Genomic DNA, 23,514 nt, shown 5'->3' on the forward strand with positions numbered 1-23,514 from the left:
ATGAACACCGCTCACTTCACACAGTAGCCCTGATCTCACTCAACGCTGCTGGATGCCACCACCGAGCTGCTGCCTGCACCGTGACCTGGGGGCACTGCATGCTGCACAGCTCCACTTCGCATCGTAGCCCCGGTGCTCCTGACTACAACTTCACGGAATTTGATCTGCAACATGTGTGACTTCAAGAGCCTGACAACTCCTGCAACTACCTTGGTGACCAACTCCTGCCGATACTGCCTCTTCAGAGCTCATCGCAAGCTCTACAACGCCCAGCATTTCCAAGGTACTGTTTGTGGGTCTTCCCAACTCCGTAGCTCGCCCTTGAAGCTGCGGTCGGCCTGAACTGTTGGATTAGTTTTTTCACGACACCATGATATACCCGAACGGAGCTATTGAATTGTCTATTTTTGCAATATTCGTATTTTAATTACCGTATGTTGGATTTTTGACCATTTTCATCTTGTTTTACACAGATAAATATTAGTTATTTTTCTAAAACTTGTGAGGTGTCCCTTTGCAGTTTCTTTCACTGTATCACTGTGTGTTATGTGGAAATGCTTTACACATTGCCTCTGAGATAAACCTGACTGCTCGTGCAAACCTACCAAGGGAGTGAGAAGGGGTTATTTTTGACATGTAGTCCAACTTACCCTGACTAGAAGGAAAGGTCCCTACTTGTACAAGGTGCAAACTTCTGCCAACTAGAGACCTCAATTTATAACAGTGGCATATTGGTGTCCCAGAATGTACTGTTCCACTAAAATCAAAATGGCAAAAATCTCTCCTGGAGATTCAGGTTTGACTAAGCCCACCCACAGGTGGGGCTAACCTTTCCCTATACTCCCCTTCCAGCCCCTCTCCTTATTCAATTACAGAGGCTCCCATCTGGCTGGGGGTGCCAGAAGTGTGGTTGGGACTGGTTCCTGACCTTACTGTTCTCTTGTGGAAGACCAGTTTACCTACCAAGTCCCTTTCCTGCCCTGATATCTGCGGGCAGCAGATCCCCTGCCACCAGATGTCTCCTCTGTCCCAGTTCAGGCCACTTCACAGCTCAGTAAGACAGCTTGAACCTGCCTTTCAAAGGCTGGCCAATCAGAAGAGGCTGCTACAGAGCTGAACTGGGTAGCTCTAGGAAAGCAGTTCTATAACTTTTTTCCTACAATAGTTATAAAAAGTCCAACCATGGCACATTGTTATATTCATTGTTACAAATAATTTGACAGTTGAATTATTATTTTAGCTCACTCCTGTCAAAAAATAGACTTTATTAGTGTTAAATAAAGCCTCCCTGTGTTAGATTATGGAGCTAATGTACTACAATGGGGAAAGACACATTTAAACATAGATTTTTTTTTCAAAATCAGCCCGCAAGGCAGGGCTGGTTTTTAAAATGACATCAGACACCACAGCAGAGCACACTTAAGTGCTATATATCTATTGGGCCCCTAAATCTATATGCCCTACCATATACTAGGGACCTACAGGTAGGTTGTCAGAACCAATTGTAATTACACCTATTTACCTTGTACCTTTTAAACAGAGCACTGGGCCTCGTTAGCAGAGCCCAGGGCACAGTCAGAGTCAAAAGGACAACAGTATCAGTCAGAAATGGGGCAAAAAGTGGGGGGACAGCTGTTAAAAGCTCTGTTTTCTCACACTTTGGTTCAGTGATTGCTCCATCCAGCGATTCCCTAGTGTCAACCAGCAGGTCGGTAGGGTCGCTCTGTCCAAAAAAGTTTATATCTCAGCCTCCATTGCCTGACCTTGCAAGCAGTTCAAATGTTCGTAGAAGTATGTAAATCCCTTAAGTAAAGCGAGCTGCATGTGTGCCACTGACCCATCTTGAATTCTAATCCTAGTGGTGGGAGCAGCACAATTTTCTGATTTAATTAACCAGGCTATCAATCTGCCCACTCGCCCCCCATATATGTAATTCAATGTTATTTATTCACTGAGTGTAAAGGGGAGTAGGCATTATACTAAACCATCATAGTTGTCCTTCTTTTTTGTAACCCTGGGGGTAAAATCCGCTCCACTTGTAGAGTTTGCAGATTTTTGGCAACTCCGCTTTCTGCGTAGAACGCGGAGTTGCCGAAAACTTCGCGTAGCGGAGTTTTTTTTTTGTATTCCGATCTCAAAATATGCGTTTTTGCGCCCGCAGGAGCGACTTACCCGGATGCCTGCGATCACCGACGACATTCCCCATCTGCTTGCAAGTGGCATGCAAATTGGTAGCCGGCATCACATTCCCGCGAGAGTGTGCGATCGCGAACACGTCATTCGGGTGCGTAATCGGACTTCCGGCAGAAGTTTTGCGAAGATCGCGATCCTGAACACGCAGAATTTGCAATCTGGAGAAGAATCTCTCTCTCGAGCAGCAACAAACCCTTCCCCAGAGTCTCCAACTTCCTGTTCCTGTCCAGATGGCTCCTCCTAGTGCTTTGTCCATCTCCTGTTCACTTTTCATTTGGATTTGGAGCTGGAAGAATCACTCTTTGTGGCTGCTGCATCATATATCGTTGGATTTGAGGACTTTTGAATCTGACATTACAAGTAAGTTGGAAAATGGATGTTGTTTTTTTGATTGGGGCATTGCACCCACATTTGTTTGGTACTTTTCATTTAAAAAAAAAAATTATTGTGGAGGGTGGCCTGTAGTTCAGTAGGAGCCTAGTTGTTTCTTTTGTAAGTAATGTTTCATCTTTTATATAGGACACATGGTGCACAATTCACTGCATTTTCTCCAAAGTTTGAAATGAATTAATTTGCAATATTTATTTAATTCACTAGCCCAGTAGTCTGCCAATACTATAGGCCTTTCAGCCTGTAAGCCCAGAGCTACTCATGGGTGCATAAAACAACTGTTTCTGTTGTGTCTGTTGAATTTAAACATCATTTAGGGCATGGATGGCATTGGATTGAATTGCAAACTGTGTTTTTTGGGGTATTTCAAATCTTCGTGTGTGTTCAATAAATGCCTTTGTTGGATGTGTGTGGTGTGGTTGTTGTGTAACTTGCAAACCTTTTTTAGCCCTGTGGTTTATCGTTTTTGCATTGTTGCATTAAAGCTGTGTTGTTTAGCATGCCTCCTTTGTCTGGCCATATGGGGCCTGCTTGATTTCATTGCTTTCCTGGCCTCCTGCTTGTTGTGAGTGACCATGTAGCTGGTGGATATTTTGTGGTGGTATTTAGTGTGCTGCTTTTTCCATAGGCCTGCATGTCTTTCCATTGTTCCTCTTGGCTTACTTCTTCTTGTTGTTGTGACCTGGCCATGTGGCTGGTGGCCATTTTGTGCAGGCAGCCAGTGTGCTTTTGCCATAGGCCTGCATTGTCTGTCTTCCCTTTCTTGTTGTTATTGCCTGGCCAAGTGGCTGGCGGCCATTTAGTGAAGGTAGCCAGTGTGCTTTTGCCATAGGCCTGCATTGTCTGTCTTCCCTTTCTTGTTGTTGTGACCTGGCCATGTGGCTGGTGGCCATTTTGTGAAGGTAGTCAAGGTGCTTTTGCCATTGGCCTGCATTGTGTGTCTCCCCTTTTTTGTTGTTGGGATGGCCTGGCCATGTGGCTGGCGGGCATTTCGTGAAGGCAGCCAGTGTGCTTCTGCACTAGGCCTGCATGCCTTCTTTGCAGTGCCAATGCTTTGTTGTTGATTTGTATGCAAAATGTTCTTCCTTTACCCAGCAAAAAATACATCACAGTTTACCACATTTTCTAATACATTTGCAATATTATTGATTTGAATTTATTCACTATGCGGCCTAGTCTGCCAATGGGTATTCCAACCAACAGGCCCAGAGCTACTCATGGGTGCAAGAAGCAAATGTTTCTGTGGTGTCTGTTGAATTTAAACACCATTTAGGGCATGGATGGCATTGGATTAAATTGCAACATGTGTTTATTTTGGGGGTATTTAGCTTTTTCATATGTGTTAATTAAATGCCTTTGCTGGATGTGTGTGGTGTGGTTGTTGTGTAACTTGCAAACCTTTTATAGCCCTGTGGTATATGGCTGGAGGTGTGCGTGGGCTGGCGCTTGGCTGGCAGTGTGCATAGACTGTTGCTCGGCTGACAGTGTGCGTGGACTGGTGCTTGACTTGCGGTATGTAAGTAGTGACTTGCTGCTGGTCCTACAAGCCAAACACCACTCCACGCAATCCGTGAGCTGGTGTGGTTGCTGTGTCAGGAATGTGGGTGTGTGAAAGTGATGGTCCCTTGAATGGCGCTGTCTGCTGGTGTGAGTGTTGTAATGTACTGAGCCCGCGGATGGCGGTGTGAATGGTTTTGTATGTGTCACACGTATGAAAGATATATGAATGGCCTGTAAAGAGGTTGGTGCCTTGTCGTGGCTTTACAGCTCACGAGCTGTGAGTCAATGGTTCAGTTTCTCGTCCTTTCAATTATTAACAGTGCATTTCATTTTTGTGAAATCTCTTGTTAATACAACTGTATAAACTGAACCATCACTCTCCCTCGTGCCAAATCCAACTGGTATGTATGTGTGCTTGAGGAATAGGTGGTAGTGCAGAAATATTTGTCTTTTCTGTCTTTCTTAAGAAGGGTGCACCTTGTTCCTTTTTGTGAATGTTGTAATGTGTTGGTTTTGTGCCTGGTGGTGTGAATGGTCTTGTGTGTATCACATATGAAAGGTGTGTGAATGGCCTGTAAAGCGGTTGGGGCCTTGACGCAGCTTTACAGCTCATGAGCTGCGAGTCATTGGTTCCGATTTTTGTCCTTTCAATTATTGTAATATTTTACTTGGGAGACTGAGGGGAACGCTGTGGGGTAGGACATTTGTGCCGGCACGGTGATTCCACACAAAAATATGTGGAAAGTGTGTTTTTTTCAGCAAGATTTGAGGTTTGCAGGGCATTCTGGGTAGGAAAACATTGGGGGATCCACGCAAGCCATACCTCATTAGACTCCCACAGGTATCTAGTTTTCAAAAATGTTTGGGTTTAGTAGTTTCCAAAGATGGCCGCCGAGCCCGTGGCCAAAACCCCAGGTGCCCCCCCAAATTATGTTATGGGTAATTTTGAAGTCTCTACAGTACAATTTGGGCCATTTCCTGTTGCAGCCACTATGCCTACCCACACAAGTGAGGTACCATTTTTATCAGGAGACCTGGTGGAACACTGGGTGGGAGGAAATTTGTGGAGCCACGCAGATTCCAGAACTTTCCCACACAGAAATTTGAGAAAAATGTGATTTTTGTAGCTAAATTCAAGATTTGCAGGGGATTCTGGGTAGGAAAACGTTGAGGGACCTACGCAAGCCTTACCTCGTTGGACTCCCCCGGGTGAAAATTTTTCAGAAATGTGTAGGTTTGGTAGGCTTACCTAGATGGCCGCCGAGCCCGGGGCCAAAAACTCATGGGACCCCCCTTGCAAAACCAGGTAAATTTGATGTCACCTCAATAGGTTTTGGGTCCTTGCCTGTCGTGGGTCCTTGACCCACCCACACGAGTGAGGTATCATTTTTATCGGGAGACCTGGGGGAACACCGGGTGGGAGGACATTTGCATATCCACGCAGATTCCAGAACTTTCCCACACAAAAAATTGAGGAAAAAAGTGATTTTTTTTCAGCTAAATTTGAGGTTTGCAGGGGATTCTGGGTGGGAGAATGTTGGACTCCCCTGGGTGTCTAATGCATGGGTTTGGTTGGTTTCCCTAGATAGCCACCAAGCCCAGGGCCAAAAATTCATGGGACCCCCCTTGCAAAACCAGGTTGGTTTGTGATAGGTAATTTTGATGTTTCCTTAATGGGTTTTGGGCCCTTGCCTGTCACTGGCACTAGGCCTCACCACACAAGTGAGGTACCATTTTTCTCGGAAAGACTTTGCAAAATGCGGGGTGGGTGGAATTTTGTGGATCCACGCAGATTACAAAACTTTCCACCACAGAAATGTGAGTAAAATGTGTTTTTTTGGACAAATGTATAGGTTTGCAAGGGATTCTGGGTAACAGAACCTGGAGAGAGCCAGTCAAGTCACCCCATCCTGGATTCCCCTGGGTGTGTAGTTTTTAAAAATGTATGGTTTGCTAGGTTTCCATAGGTGCCGGCAGATCTAGGGTTCAAAATCTACAGCAAGGAACTTTTCAGAAAAAAGGGTCTGTTTTCACTGTGAAAATGTGGTGTGTCCACGTTGCGTTTTGGGCCGTTTCTTGTCGCAGGCACTAGGCCTACCCACACAAGTAAGATACCATTTTTCTCGAAAGACTTTGGGGAACGCGGGGTTTGTAGAATTTTGTGGATCCAAGCAGATTCCAGAACTCTCCACCATAGAAATGTGATAAAAATGTGTTTTTTTAAATACATTTTTAGGTTTGCAAGGGATTCTGGGTACCAGTCAAGTCACTCTATCCTGGATTCACATGGGTATCTCATTTTTAAAAATGTATAGGTTTGCTAGGTTTCCCTAGGTGCCAGTAGAGCTAGGGTTCAAAATCTACAGCTAGGCACTTTGCAAAAAAAGGGTCGGTTTTCACTGTGAAAATGTGAAGTGTCCATGTTGCGTTTTGGGCCGTTTCCTGTCTTGGGCACTAGGCCTACCCACACAAGTGAGGTACCATTTTTCGCGGAAGACTTTGGGGAATTCGGGGTTTGTGGAATTTTGTGGATCCATATAGATTCCAGAACTTTCCACCACAGATATGTGTGGAAAATGTGTTTTTTTTACACATTTTTAGGTTTGCAAGGGATTCTGGGTAACAGAACCTGGTGAGAGAAAATCAAGTTACTCCATCCTGGATTCCCCTGGGTGTTTAGTTTTAAAAAATGTATAGGTTTGCTAGGTTTCCCTAGGTGCCAGCAGAGATAGGGTTCAAAATCTACAGCTAGGCACTTTGCAAAAAAAGGGTTCGTTTTCACTGTGAAAATGTGATGTATCCACGTTGCGTTTTGGGCCATTTCCTGTTGAGGGCACTTGTCCTACCCACACAAGTGAGGTACCATTTTTCTCGGAAGACTTTGGGGAACATGAGTATTGTGGAATTTTGTGGATCCATACAGATTCCAGAACTTTCCACCACAGAAATGTGAGGAGAATGAATTCTTTTGGACACATTTTTAGGTTTGCAAGGGATTCTGTGTAACAGAACCTGGTGAGAGCCAGTCAAGTCACCCCATCCTAGGTTCTGCTTTGTGTCTAGTTCTCAAAAATGTATAGATTTACTAGGTTTCCCTAGGTGCCGGCAGAGCTAGCGTTCACAATCTACAGCTAGGCACTTTGCAAAAAAAGGGTCAGTTTTCACTGTGAAAATGTGGTGTGTCCACATTTTGTGTTGGGCCATTTCCTGTCGTGGGCACTAGGCCTACCCACACAAGTGAGGTACCATTTTTCTCTGAGGACTTTGGGGAACGTGGGGTGGGTGGGTGGAATTTTGTGGATCCACGCAGATTCCAGAACTTTCCACCACAGAAATGTGAGGAAAATGTATAATTTGACACATTTTTGAAGTTTGCAAGGAATTCTGGGTAACAGAACCTGGTGAGTCAAGCCAGTCATGTCACCCCGTCCTGGATTCCCCTGGCTGTATAGTTCCTAAAATGTATAGGTTTGCTAGGTTTCCCTAGGTGCCGGCAGAGCTAGGGTTCAAAATCTACAGCTAGGCACTTTGCAAAAAAAAGGGTCAGTTTTCACTGTTAAAATAAAGTGTGTCCATGTTGCATTGTGAGCCGTTTCCTGTTGCAGGCACTAGGTCTACCCACACAAGTGAGGTATCATTTTTATCAGGAGATTTAGGGTAACACAGAATCATGGAGCAACTGTTATTACCTATTGACTTTTAATGAATTTCTGTCTTCCAAATGAAAGACAATGTGTAAAAAGAAAATCATTTTGAAGAATGACCTATAATTCTCATGCTAGTATGGGTACTCCCAATTTCAGAAATGGGCAAATATCTGCTGTTTCTAAACTCTATATTTTGTTCCAATTTCAGAAATACATAGGTGTCTTTCATATCGATTTTTCCATGTATATATTTTCCCAAATTAATTGCTGTATACCCGGTACATAATAAAAAACCATTGCAAGACTCTGCTCAGTTATTGGCTCTGGTTTCGTCGGGTTCTTGGTGAACGTACAAATCCAATATATCGCCACACCAGAAAGGTCCAGCGGATGTAAGAGTATATTGCTTTCAAACAACTGTCAAAATTAGAAGGCATTACAGATGAAAACGTTGCCACAAATGGCTGTTTTTTTCCAACTAATTTTCAATTTTTCCTATATTTAACTGTTAGTTTCTATAATGAAACCATGAAGGATCTACACAAATGACCCCTTGATGAATTCAAAATGTTGTCCACTTTTCTAAAATGTATAGCTTTTCAGGATCCATTATTGTTTTTATACCCATTTCTACCAATAACTGGAAGAAGGTTGAAAGCACAACAAATATCAAAAATAGGCTATATCCCAGTAAAACGCCAAAACTGTGTAAAAAATATTGGTTTCCTGACAAAAATCTGTCAGTCCCTAAAATCTGGGAAAATGGTTATTTCAGCCCCACAAATCCTTGGTTGATACCATTTGCAGGGAAAAAACCAGATGCTTCGATTTGCAGCACTTTTTTCCCATTTTTACCCCCAAAAACAAAATTTAGCTGTATTTTGGCTAATTTATGGGTACCCTGCAGGGGAATCCACAAACGCTGGGTACCTTTAGAATCCTCATGATATTGGAAGAAAAGGACGCAAATTTGGTGTGGATACCTTATGCGGTAAAAAAGTTACAGGGGCCTAAGCGCGAACTACCCCAAATAGCTAAAAAAAGGCTTAGCACAGGGGGTAAAAGGCCTAGCAGCAAAGGGGTTAATAACTAAAATAAGTAAATACAATGTAATAATATTAATAATAACACTAACAAGTTTGACCACACACTAAGTTGTATATTATTATATTTGTTTGTTTGTACTAGGAATTAAACCACAACAACAAATGCCACGTTTCACTGATGTTCTACTGGCTTCTTTGCTTTTAGGTGCACAAAAGACTGAGGAGGAGGTGTCATCATCACCCGTTGCACTGCAAGACAGAAGTCCTGCTGTGCACGACGTCACGTGACGTGTGACCACAGACAGACATCTCTTCAACTTGTGCCACTGCGTGTTGCTGACATCTAAAGAAGATGGACCCAAAGAAAGGTACCAGGTCCTCCAGTACCAGCAGCGGTATATGGGGAACAAGCTAGGAGCAGCACCCCCGTTTCAATGGACTCATCCCTTAAACCTAGGCCCAAGCCCATGTCTGTCACAGAAGCAGCCAGAATTTTCGCGACAATGCCGACGAGCAGTGATGTTGAAATTGAGTTATTGTTATCGCAAAGTAGTGCCCAATCAACACAGGAAACTCAGATAAGTGGACAACAACAGCCGCAACCACTGCCCACAATGGTAGTTGTTCCTTCCAAAGTAGGGGCAGTTCAGGAGATAGATCTTCCTGCAGAGGAAGATGAGCAAGCCACTCTTTCAGAAGATCCATTGTCTTCCAGCTCCCCAGCAAGGAAAAGGAGCGTTAGTCCATCGAGTTCTTCTGCAAGCTCCTCTTCTGATGATCTAGAAGCCAATTGGATGCCACCACCTCAGTCTGAGATTGAGACACGCCACGAGAGAAGGCTAGCGAAAAGGAAGGTTCCAGAAAGCCTTAGAGTTATGGAAGTAGATGTAAAAGAGGAGGATGGTGATGACGAGCCAGTCATCATGGCCATTAGTCCTGCCCCAGTGGAGACCGACATTATTACCCCATCCCAAATTGCTGTGAGGGATGTGGCAGGGATACCACCAACAAGATAACATCACCACCAACTGCAGCTTCCATATTTGCATTTGCAAAGGCCGGCAATGACCTACATCCAGCACAACCACCTCAGTAAAAGTAGGTACTGCGTCTGCAGAGAGTCAAACTCCACCACGCCTGCCTTCCAGTTCATCTGGCATATCAAGTGGCACCTCCAGCAGCACCAGAAAGTTCACCTCACCAGTTTGGGACTTCTTTTCGGTTAGCAATAAGGAGGAGAATGTTGTTATATGCTCCATTTGTGGACAAGGTGTTAGTTGGGGTAAGCTTGGTACAAACTATGGTACCGGAGGCCAAACAACCTATCTGAAGAAACACCACTTGATCCAGCACCTTAAAGGCCGAAAAACTGCACCCATTGCTGTTGGTGGTGATGAAGAAGTAGAAGATACGATCGCGGTGGAAGGTAAACAAGAGAGAGACATTTTCTCTGGAACACAAAATAGCCCTGTCCCCAGCAGTGCAGTGGTACCACCCACATCCTCATCAGCCTCATCAACATTTCAGTGGCACAAGAGTAAGAGTCAGACTGAGACACTAAGGCAAGAGAGTACCGCAACAAAAAAACGTGCGGCATTGAGCCTAACAACATCTGGCACCAAGAAGTCACCTGCATCAGAGGCATCAGAAAAGAAGAAAAAATCCAGCCTACTATTCTCAGCATGTTTAGGTCGGAGGGGCAGTACAAATGCAACCACCCAACGGCACGTTTGTACAATGCAAAGCTGGCTAAAATGTTAGCGCTGGACCTCCTCCTTTTTTCTTTTGTGGAAGGGGTGGGTTTTCTAGAAGTTGTGACAGCCATCTGCCCAAAAGGCAAGGTTCCCAGCTGGTCCTATTTTGCCAGAGTTGCTGTTCCAGCACTACATCACGATGTGCTGCAATTACTTGGACAAGCTTTGCAGCAGAGTGATGTTCACACTATCCACCTGACAACAGACATGGGGACCAGTTGCCAAGCCACTGATTACATGTGCATTACTGCACACTGGATCTCTTTTGTGGGGGTTAGAGAAAAGATATCGGCTGGTGTTGACACTGCTGAGATTTTTAATGCCACTCGGAAACATGCAACTGTAGCCGTGTTCGTCATGGAGAAATCTCATACTGTTGCAAACATTTTGGAAGAGTTTAACAACAAGGTCTTTAAATGGCTGTACTCAAGAGAGCTTAGCATTGGTTTTGTTGCCACGCACAATGGCATTAACATAGTTAGGGCCATGTCCAATGGTGGCTATTTTAGGGTTCTGTGTTTGGCGCACTGAGGTAACATTATTGTTCAGGACTTTCTGAAAAAAGAATACAGAGTCAGCAACTTACTGACCACCTTCAGAAGAATCTGCACACATTTCCACCAATCTTTTAAAGCCCGGAAGCAGCTGAGAATCATTCAATGTGAGCTGAGAGTTCCAGTTAAAGCGCTCATCCAGGAGGTGCCAACATGTTGGAATTCAACTTATTACATGCTTGAACGTCTGTTTCAGCAGTACAGACCAATCAATGAATATGTCATGCAAAGAGGGGAAGCAACTGTGAACGGCATTACAGTTGAAATTAACCAATGGGGCCTAGTTAAATGCCTGACAGAAATGCTACTTCCTTTCGAGCTCTTCACACGTGAAGTCAGCAAGGAGGACCGTACTATGGGCCAAGCTATCCCATTGTTGCACATGCTACAGGAACAGCTGAAGGGGGTTTCTGAAATGTATGCAGGTGTGGAGGAAAAAAGAAGTATATGAGTTGGTGAAGAGCTTAACCCTTTGCTTATCTGAAAATACAAGGGTGCTAAGAGAAATTGTCTCATCCAACCGTTACATTTCTGCCACTATTCTGGATCCACGGTACAAAGCAGTACTGAACATGAACACATTGATTCCTTTCTCAGAAGTGGATGTTGTAAAGTATAAAACTTAAATAGCTGTGGATGCCAGTCGCTTAGAAAAAGAACGGCCGGCAATTAGAGGCCCGCTATTCCAGGTCACAAAAAGTACTGCAGGGCAGCTGGCATCAAGTTCAACTTCAGAGCCTGAGGGCAGTGCGTATGGCTCATGCAGCCAAAACCACCAACAATACCAAGACAACATCACCAACAACAAGAACAGGAGCATCAGCCCCAGCAAAATCGGCACAGGAATGGTTTCTACAGCAAGGGCTTGCTAGCCCCAGTGCTGAATCTAAGGCAAAAGAGGCCTAGCAAGGCGGAGCACCCCTGAGCATTGAGCGGATGGTCTAGGCCTATTTGTATGACCCAACAGAGGTCTACATTGATCAAAACCCATTGCTGTATTGGTATGGGAAAAGACAGCAATGGCCAGTGCTCAGCATGCTGACGATAAACTATCTGGCCTGCCCTGTGGCAAGTGTCCCTTCTGAGCATGTTTTCAGTGCTGCTGGTGCCGTTGAAAAAGTGAAAAGGACCAGTCTCTCGCCCCAAAATGTGGAGAGGTTAACCATGATCAAAATGAATCAGCACTTTATACCAACGGATTACACCATACCTGAAGTAGCACAGCAGGAAGATGATGACGACAAATTAGGTCTTGGAAGTAGTGTGTTAAATTACCGACTTCTCGGTGAACCACCAGAGTTTGAGGATGAGCTCTACTTCCCTAACAACTAGGCTTTCAACTTGCAACTTTCTTCCTTATTTACTTTTATTATTTCTGTGTGTCACTGTCTTTCTGGTTCGAATCACAACACATCCATCACCACTGTCTTACTCTTTTTATCGCCTTTTGAAGATGTAACTGTGTGCATTTATTAAAGAAGTAAGTCCACTCCTCCGAGTCCTACTGCATTCTGACTCGTCCTAAATCCATTTCCCTCAAGCCAGACATTGGATGGAGAATAGTACAAGAAATGTCTGTGTGCCTGCCTCATCGAGTCCCTCCAAAGAACATGACTATAGCTATCCTTCTTTCCGAACCAAGAGGGACTGCCCCTTAAGAACAACAGGTAATGATGGATGGCATGCATTGGACACTGACTCTGAGTGATTGGTGTTTGTGTTGATGTTGTGCATGAAGTGTACTAGTATTTAATCTACACACTAACAGTGACTAAAGTTAATGTTTCCCTTCTTGTTGTTTAATAACAAAATTGTACTTCTACTGCAGGCTGATCCATTGCATTTTTGAATATGGAATCTATTCTGGACTCACTCGGTACACTACAGAGGTTGACACCATGATGATGATGACCATACTATACTCATCGCAGTCAGTCAGTAGGATGAGAGATGATTGATGGAATAACTCGGGCATTTCGTGAAGTGGCCTAAAAGGTAAACAAGTCAACAACAACCACAGCAGACCTACATGTCTGTGTAGTGGTAGAGGCAAGTGTAGTGGTATGACTGACAACGGTGCATTGATTTAGTTACTTAATTTGGAAAATGCTATGTTGCTGTATATGAGTGCTCTGTCTGGCTCAAAATATAAGCTAAGTGGAGGTTGGGTGGGTGCCGTGGGCCTGCTCTGTCCTGTTGTTGTTGTCGGTTAATGCTGAAAACAGAGTAGTAGACATGTTTTAGCCATGCCGCCTCTGAAAGTGTTCGTGTTGCACTCCTCCGTAAATGATGCATTTTTTTTTTCCCTTGATTTTTCTATATACCTATTGTTTTTCCATCTACACTTTCAGGCCAGACTTTACCCTTTGCTATACTGGGAAAAACAACTCAAACATCTTACCTTACCAATCCTCATCCACCAGGCAGGCAGTGGCACCCAAGATTGATGGGTTGGAGCGTCCATGGAAGGGAGGACCAAGAAGAATGCCGAGATGAAACTCCCTAATTTGACCAGGATCACATACAGTAACTTAATATCATTCATCATGTTTTAATTCATTTGATTCATTTTTTCTCTTCAATCATTACGACTGTGTGTTGTTGTTATTATGTTTGTTCTTTGCTTATAATTGATCCCTCCAGCTATTTTTTTATTTTCTTTGCTAGCTTTAAAAGGAAGCCCGGTACAATAGAACATAAAATGTATGGAATTTGGGTCTCTCAGTCTCTCTGAGGGCAGACAGGCAAGGCAATTGCATTATAATAATAATTAATAATATACTGCTGCCCTGTACTGTCCTCTAGTCTAGTTAGTACAACTTATAATTAACCATCAAGTCATCATCATGCATGCATTTCCTTTTTCTCCCTTAACAGATTTATGAATATGATGGTCGACTGCCAAGATTGTGTGTTGTCCATGTGTAGTGTTTGTCTTTGTCAAACCTCACCCTCAAATATCCCTTCCTAACCATTCATCAAACCCTAACCCTCTTCCCCCGGGCTATGTGATTTATATTGAGGTGTGAATAAATTAATTTATACCAATAATTGATCACACACTTGCTGGGGTGGCTGTGGTGAAAGCAACACTAACTCAAGGCAGGCCGAGGATATCCTTCTGCTTGCCCACCCATGCTCAGTATATGCAAGTCCATTTTTTTTCCAGAGTAACATAATACATCATAATTAATTGCCAGCATCGATTAATCATCCTTACAGCACTAAAGGTTACGCTTGTCTACTTCATATGTCGAGTCAACTACAGTTTGTAACTTGTACTAGGCTATACCCGCCAACATAATATTTTATTTTGCTTTAGCATTGCTAATCATTATTATGGTTTCTTGTTTGGCAGTCTTCGTGTGTACTGTACTGTACTTCATTCTACTACTCCTTCCAGAGTCTCCCTCAGGCTACTGACTGTCTCATTTTCTTTTTTTGCAAATGCTACTGCCAGTGTCTTCTACTACTACCACCACCACCATGGCATCTTGGGAAACCATACATCATCACCATGCAGCCATCGTTTTGCCTAAGTTTAAATAACATCATTCATAGATAAGAGAAGATGTTTGGGGGAGGCATAATTAATAATGGAAATTAATTTATTAATTCACACAACCACACCCTTTTAAGTCCAGTTGCAGACTGCATAGACTAGGAGGAGAGACTGACAGTACTAGTAGGACAAGTCACTCACAAGTGAGAGTACCACATCTATCTGTGTGGTAGACTATCAGCAGGTTACTTAAATGAAAAACTGGCTGCGGCACTGCAGCAGCAAAGGAAACCGTGTGAAGTAAAAGAGTAACCCCCACACAAAACAGTTACATTGTTTGTAAAGTTAAAGTGTAAATATAATTTAATGCCCTAACAAAATAAACTAATGTAAAAATCCCACAACAACTGACTTACCACTCTACCTAACCCCAACCAATGTCCAAAAAGATAAAGAAAGAGTCGAACCAATGTCTGGTGAATTCAATTGTCCATAATAAATTATAAATATAAACCCCAACTTTTCGCCAATGCCCAATTCCCACTCACCAAAAAAAAAAGATAAAAAAAGGAGCAATCCGACGGAATCTCTATCGGCATGCTTGCTTGTTACCCTCCAGGACCTTTATACGCTCCTCTAGGCGCCCAATCCGGAGGAGCATGCGGTGCTTGAAAGCTTTGCAGTTGCATGCAGAGGGGGGACAGCAGTGTTGAATGATGAAGCGCAGCGGGCGCCTGCCAGACCACAGTGCCATACCACTGGAATGGCCTGGCTGGGGCCCGGAGCATCGGAGGAGGCTGCAGCTGCTGCCGCCTCCTCCTCCTCCTCTGCCAGAACCACCAGCCACCGATATTCCTTGCAAATGGCCTCCAGCTTCCGGTGCTGGGCCATGGCTGCCAACTCCTTCCTGTCCGGTTTTGATTTCATTGGTTGGGAAGGAGTAGCCATATCAAGAAAGAAAAAAAACGATTGCAACCAATACTCTCAGCAAAACAGTAACACAAAATTAATTCTACACATAGTGGCACAGTAGCACTTGCAAGAACAGTACATAACATATGTGGAATCCTCCCACTTCCTTGGCCTCTAACATTTGTGGGAGTTTCAGGCATTACTACTACTAGGCATTATGGAGTAGACCAGTCTTTTTCTTCTCTCTCTTGATTAGCTAAATTAACCTTGTTTTAGCTGGCATTCCAGCTCAGTCATCGTGTGCCCTAGACAATCATACTTGTGTCGTAGACTCACATTATTTTTATTTACTACTGTCTACAGGTGGGGAAGCTGAATGCACAATCATCTTATTTTTCTATCTTTGGTGGCCATACTCTGTTACATGAGGGCAACTTCTAAATTTCACTTTCACCCTGACTACTACAACAAAGCAGATGATATCTGATCCAAATGTTCATTGATTATATATGGGACGATATGAGGTACTTTTGATTGATTGTGTAACCATGCAGCCAATAGGCCACCCATGGCAGGCTGGCTGACACAGTCGAAAATAAATGGCATAGGTAGGGAGTGGGCCTCAGAGTCAGAGGGAGGTGCTTGATAACATGCATATACAATATATATGCTGTGCTTGCAAACTACTGTGAGTCAAGGGAGTATTCTGAAAACAAAATACAACCTAGAATCAAAAACCTTGCAGAAAAACAGTCCTGTTGTTTCTTTTCCCAGCAATTTTCCATTTATCAATCATTGCATTGCTCTTCTAGCCTCATATTTTTTCAATTCTAATCTTCTATTCTCCTTGGCTTTGCTACTCTGGCACAGTTTATTTTTCTTTTACATTCTCTCCAAAGACTCTTCATCTAGTGACAGTCTCCACCTATGCTAAGATGATTGAATACAATCCTGGCATCCATCCATTATTGTAAACATGTCTATCATTCTTCTTAATCTCTCAAGAATCCTTAGTTTCACCAACAACATACATTTGCTATTTTTTTAAACCACCACCCATGCGTCCTTCCTTTCTCACTTGCCTTTGAAACACCTCAGAGTATTCTTCCTATCACCAATACAGTTTCACCCACCCAGGCAGGCATCTTTTCTTTCACCTTCCACCCATCCTTCAACCACCCATACATCTGATTCCTATCAGCCACCTATGCCTCCTACGCATCCTTCTCTGCCATCATATATTACATCTAGCCCGCCCTTCCTCCTTGCATCCTTCTTTCCCTTTTCATTCAACCCATCCATCAAGGTCATCTGACTCTTAGACTTCTCCATAAACGTTCCCAGCAGAGTTGAAGTCAGATAGAAGAGACCATTAGTTACTCAACTCCTGCCGCTAATGCTATTACCCTAATGCTAAGTAAAGGGTGTCTTCTTCTTCAACCGTTGTTCACAACAACTTAGTCTCTCTCAACATACAGTGTACACCCTTGCGTGTGTAACTATTGTCAATAAGTAAGGAATATAAGTATAACTTACCACCACCCACCACTGCTGCTTGCTCTCCCACCCCTGTGGCAGCTGCCACATCCTGTGCTCCCTCCTGGCTGGTGTTGCCTGCCCCAATGCTGGCCCCGGCACTGGTGGTCGGTATGCCTAGAAAAAACATTACACATTTTTAGATGCCATATACGCCTCACCCTATTTATTATTTTTCACTAGCAAGATTGAAAAAATAGTTAAAATACATTCATACACCACATACATCACTGGTACGAATCGGGTACTAGAGTAGAGTAGACAGTAGTAGTATGTCCTATCCTATCAAAAATAGTAAAATATCTGGTTGGGCATTTTGTTGATGGCAATTGTCGAAAAACCTCTTAAGAAGGCTAGAAGAGGACAACCCAAAGGACTGGACTCAGTGGCTACAGCTATTGGTGAATCTGAGTTTTAAAACCTTTTAAAAATAAAGAGCGGCCAACTGGGCAAGCTTAGCTACAGACAGACTAATAGTAGAAGTACAGAGAGTCAGAGCAGAGGCAGTTAGAGGCAGGGATAACAAGAATTTAGAAACAGATTGATCGAAGAAGATTTGGGAATAAATAGAATTAGGAAACGGAAATAATAGTTTGGAAAAAATGAGTTTCAGTAAAAGTTAGGGAAATATAATTATTGATATTAACAACAGGAGGACTTACTGGGGCCAGCAGCAGAGCCCTCAGAAGAAGAGCGGTCCTGGCCCTGGGAGGCATCTTCTCCAGAACCCGCTGACTCTGCCTCCGTCTTCTTGCCCCTGGGTGCAGATCATGTAAGATATAATAAAGAAATAGACAAACATTGATGATTGGTGTGAAACAAATGAAATATTTTTAAAAACGCTAAAAAAACATTTTTGAAAACAACAATTGCAATAAAATTGACCTATCTAATCTGATCGACTAGTAGTATCGCGGGATTCGCAGACCATCTAGTTATTATTTATGAACTAATCCAGTGTTCCGTTCTGATTTCAAAATCCTAAACCTAAGTACCACCTGACCTAGCCCACCTATTCCAGATGGGCCAATTGTTTACTAAGTACGCATTTCCTTTTATTTTAGTCCTCAAAAATGCATAGATGGAGGACGCATGCATACATTTGCATACACCAATTGTTGGTTGGTTGCTGCTGATGTTCTGCTGATGTCTTAGTTGCTATATTACTCACTCACTAACAAACTACAAAAGGTTGTACTAAGGAATGGAGTCAAAACTCAGCAGCACGTGACGTGACGGAGGATGCGTAACGCAGACCGCTAAAAAACTATGAACTAAAACTAAGTAACTAAACTACCTATCAATCCACCAATATCTTAGTGACAGGAGGACAAAGGAAAGGACTAGAGTCTCTCTAGCATTATCTAACTTAAGTTCTCTAAACTCTCTTACATAATCAGCCCAAGTGAGCGCAAAGTTGCAAACAAGTAAGATAGATTAGTAGCGACGAGCACCTGTCTAGTGTCTAGAAGAATAACAATCACAGAAGAGTTTTAAACATAACTTACCTGCAATGTAAGCAGCAGCATTCTTGCTATTTGGGAACAAATAATATTAGCAGTAACACAGAACAGAACAAACAAAACTACTATAATTAGCTACACTCCAAGCCCCACAACCTCAACACTTCCCGGTCCAAGATGTCTGATCACCGGTGGGTCAGCTTGTTATGGGTGCGCCGGACCCCGAAACACTGCATGCACACCCTCGCCCACCGTCGGTGACGCTCCTGGGTAGGGTAACCAGAGCCAGGCCTGCCGCCTGCTGCCAAGGTCAAAGGGAGGTGGCACGGAACGAAAGAACAAGGGCGGGCACCTCCGCCTTGGTAAAAAGGGCCCCGGCTGCACCACTTTGGGCACCGTCTGCCGCAAGGAAGGTGGCTCTTCTTTGTGGCAGGCACCTTCCCCTTGCTAGTGGAGGAGGTAGTGGTACCCTTAGCCATGATTCTGGGTGGGCAGGGGCAGAAAAGAAAATGTAGGAGTAAAAAATAAAGTCAGGATAAGAAGTAATAGAGCAAAAAAAGCAAGTAATATAAAACAGTGAAAAAAAGTTTTAAAAACGCAGTAAAAGTAGAAATAAAATGCAAAATATACACCTAGGGAGAGAGAGGGATAGATAATAAATAAAAAAAGATCAGAAAACAGTGTAAAAAACAAAGGATTGAAAAGATTAGAGCAGCATGAGACACAGGCCCCAGAACCATGCAAAGTGTAGCAAAACAAGATGGCCTCGCCCATTGGCGACCACGTGGTGAAGTTCGTGCAATATTTCTCCAGAACACGCAATCCTCATTGCCGCCCGCCAAACCATCTTGTCAGTATGCGCGAGCATGTGCGAGCATGCTAAGCAAGCAACTCTGCATGCTCGCATAACTCAGTGTATCGTTGCGGAGTGGTTTTGCAGCTTCGTGTAGCCTCGCAGTTTTTTCTATTTTGGTGGTTAGGCAGCACGATAAACACTTATAAGCACTGATTTCAAATGGGTTGTAAAACACTGAGAAAAAAAACACTGAAATCCACACAAATTACCTCTAAGACAGGACAGCCTAGTTATCTAGGTAAATGAGTGTGACAGTGTTCCCCACAAAGAATGTGTTTTAATCACTCTAAGCCATCAGTGCTGTATTATTTTAGTCAGGTGAGTATATCAGAACTTTCCTCAACTCCCACACCCCAGGTCAGACTGGCAATGGCCACCTTATTAACAAACCAAACAGTAGAATGGAATCCATTTGGGCCCCCATATCAGTTCTAGTTATGGGAGAATTAGAGAGGGAGGTTACACCTTTCATCCTGTCACCCTCTCGGATGATGCCACCTGTAAAGTTTAAAAGAGGTTTCCAGCTCAATGGCCTGCAAAGCCCTTTAATATCTCAGTATTGGTCCTCTGTGCATACCTGTTCTTAGTCCTTAGTGCTGTTCAAATCCTCGGAACGTCCAAATCGAGTGTAGATCATCACAACTGGTCTACTGTTCAGGGTGCCAATCAGACCCGCCAGGAGTGTGTCTGAGTTCATGCTGTCCTGGGAATCTTTGATGTGTTCTTACTCATGTTCAGACTGCTGAGTGTATGGGTGTCACACCCCGGATTCATCATGCCTCGTTCACATTCTTTGCCTGTTGGCCGCCAGCTGGTGCCATGTCGCACCATCCATGCCTTTCTTGTTCTCTTTTAGCCAGTACCATGAGCTTTGGAGAGAGCTGTCCTTGAAGACCAGAGTGTGGTAATCATCCTTTACCTTTAATCTAGCATGAAGTATTAGCATGTATTTGAGACCGGATTTATGCATCTCTTCTTTACTGCCAAGAACAATACTTGTTTCCATTGCACTGCAAGTGTATAGTCTGGGAAGATCGCCAAGTGACCATTTTCAACCTGAAGATCATGCTGAATCTGTGATCATCATAATATCAGATCCCTGTTTCTTAAATGGAAGAAATACAACACCACAGGGCTTGGCTGCCCACCCGTTGGCAGGCACGTGGTAGGAAACCTACGCAGGCAGTCCAGCTCAAACAGGACAATCCCTAGATGTCACCTCCATAGAGAGTAATTTTTCCAAATACGTAACCCTCTCAGGTTCCTCCACACCTTCGGGCAGCTCCACCATGCGGAAATTATTACTTCAATTGTGGCCCCCTGTATACTCAGCCCTGTAGTCTAGATTTTCCACCTTTCCTGTGATGGCTGACATCTCTGTCTGCAGAGAATCCACCTCCATGCTATACAACAACAGAGACAGTGATGCACACATTCACATAGTTTAGTTACTAATCCATGTATTAAGTGAGACACTTTTAATTACTCACTTAAACAGACAGTCAGACAGCTACTAAATCCTCCATCCAGACAGTTATATATCCACTCAATCTTCAATACAGATTGGTATATATATAATACATATTTAAATTTCAAACTAAACCACATTCACTGGATGATATCATCAGTGATGTCATCAGTGATGTCATTTGAGATGTCATCAGTGATGTCATCAGTCATGTCACTGACCATGTCATGAATGATGCAATATGTGACATCATCAGCAGTGCATTGCGGGCGCGCGAGTTATAGTTAGCAGAACTAACTATAACGGTGAAATTTCTATGGATTTGTATGAGTGAAATAGCCAGCTAACTATAACACCCTTGAAACTTATGTTTTTTTTCTGTGAATTTCTAAGGTTTTTTAAATGCTAATTTCTAGCTATAACGTCTCTGAAACCTATGGTTTTTGCAGTGAATTTTAAAGCTTTTTTAAATGCTAATTTCTAACTATAACATCTCTGAAAACTATGTTTTTTTCAGTGAATTTCAAAGGTTTTTTAAATGCTAATTTTTAAGTGTGATAGTAGTTACACCTATTTTTTTGTACTGATTTTCTACAGTTTTTTAACTGTTTATTATAAATATTTTATTAATTAAATAACAATATATATTTTTCTGAAAATTGCACAAAAAAAATGTTTTTAATTAAAACTGAAATATTGATTCGTTTTTTTGTTTTCATTTTTGTATTGTAATATATTAATATTATTTTCTTTTAAAAAAAGATGTTTCCAACTTTTTTTCGGAGTCACGCACTCAAGGTGTACACATCACGGTGGGTGCGTGGATTCTAGCCGCTATTTTAGAAAAGTCATGAAGGATCCGCGTACGGTGTACGACGGCTGCGTGTTTTTCAGTTACGTCATATACATTTAATATTACGTGATGTGCGCGATTGGTATGCAACCAGTCCGCAACTCCTACTCCTGCGCATTCACGACTCATGCGCATTACGGTATGAGATGCTTGCGCGGTGGCGGGTCCTGCGTGACATCATATACATGCTGGGGCGCCCTGGGTACGCGACACCCGCAAAAAAAAATTATGTTCCAAAATTATATGTATGTGTCTTTAATATACATATTAGGACAAAAGATTATCTAAGATATTCATAGAAATATTATATTTGTACTTATAATAAACTTATATTCTTTTTTAATATATTTTCGCGAAGTCGGTGTGCGCATTGTGAGTGCAGAGACCCAGGTCAGCAGAGCTGCTCTAGAGGCCGAGAACCAGGTCATCAGAGCTGCTGTAGAGCCAGAGAAACCAGGTCAGCAGAGCTGCTTTAGAGGGAGAGAACCAGGTCAGCAGAGCTGCTCTAGAGCCAGAGAACCAGGTCAGCAGAGCTGCTTTAGAGCCATAGAAACAGGTCAACAGAGCTGCTCTAGAGGCAGAGAACCAGTTCAGCAGAACTGCTTTGGAGCCAGTGAACCAGGTCAGCAGAGCTCTTTAGAGGGAGAGAACCAGGTCAGCAGAGCTGCTTTAGAGCCAGAGAACCAGGTCAGCAGAGCTGCTCTAGAGCCAGAGAACCAGGTCAGCAGAACTGCTTTAGAGCCGTAGAACCAGGTAGCAGAGCTGCTTTAGAGCCAGAGAACCAGGTCAGCAGAGATGCTCTAGAGGCAGAGAACCAGGTCAGCAGAGCTGCTTTAGAGGGAGAGAACCAGGTCAGCAGAGCTGCTCTAGAGCCAGAGAACCAGGTCAGCAGAGCTGCTTTAGAGCCATAGAAACAGGTCAACAGAGCTGCTCTAGAGGCAGAGAACCAGTTCGGCAGAACTGCTTTAGAGCCAGTGAACCAGGTCAGCAGAGCTCTTCAGAGGGAGAGAACCAGGTCAGCAGAGCTGCTTTAGAGCCAGAGAACCAGGTCAGCAGAGCTGCTCTAGAGCCAGAGAACCAGGTCAGCAGAACTGCTTTAGAGCCATAGAACCAGGTAGCAGAGCTGCTTTAGAGCCAGAGGACCAGGTCAGCAGAGCTGCTCTAGAGGCAGAGACCCAGGTCAGCACAGCTGCTTTAGAGCCAGAGAAACAGGTCAGCAGAGCTGCTATAGAGCCAAATAACCAGGTCAGTAGAGCTGCTTTAGAGATATAGAACCAGGTTAGCAGAGCTGCTCCAGAGGCAGAGAAACAGGTCAGCAGAGCTGATTTAGAGTGAGTGAACCAGGTCAGCAGAGCTGCTTTAGAGCCATAGAACCAGGTCAGCAGAGATTCTTTAGAGGGAGAGAACCAGGTCAGCAGAGCTGCTGTAGAGCCAGAGAAACCAGGTCAGCAGAGCTGCTTTAGAGGGAGAGCACCAGGTCAGCAGAGCTGCTTTAGAGCCAGAGAACCAGGCCAGCAGAGCGGCTTTAGAGCCAGAGAACCAGGTCAGCAGAGCTGCTTTAGAGCCAGAGAACCAGGTCAGCAGAGCTGATCTAGAGCCAGAGAACCAAGTCAGCAGAGCTGCTTTAGAGCCATAGAACCAGGTCAGCAGAGCTGCTTTAGAGCCATAGAACCAGGTCAGCAGAGCTGCTCTAGAGCCAAAGAACCAGGCCAGCAGAGCTGCTCTAGAGCCATAGAACCAGGTCAGCAGAGCTGCTTTAGAGCCAGGGAACAAGGACAGCAGAGATGCTATAGTGCCAGAGAAACCAGGTCAGTAGAGCTGCTTTAGAGGGAGAGAACCA

Source organism: Triturus cristatus, chromosome 6, assembly GCF_964204655.1.
Source record: "Triturus cristatus chromosome 6, aTriCri1.1, whole genome shotgun sequence".
Taxonomy (NCBI): domain Eukaryota; kingdom Metazoa; phylum Chordata; class Amphibia; order Caudata; family Salamandridae; genus Triturus; species Triturus cristatus.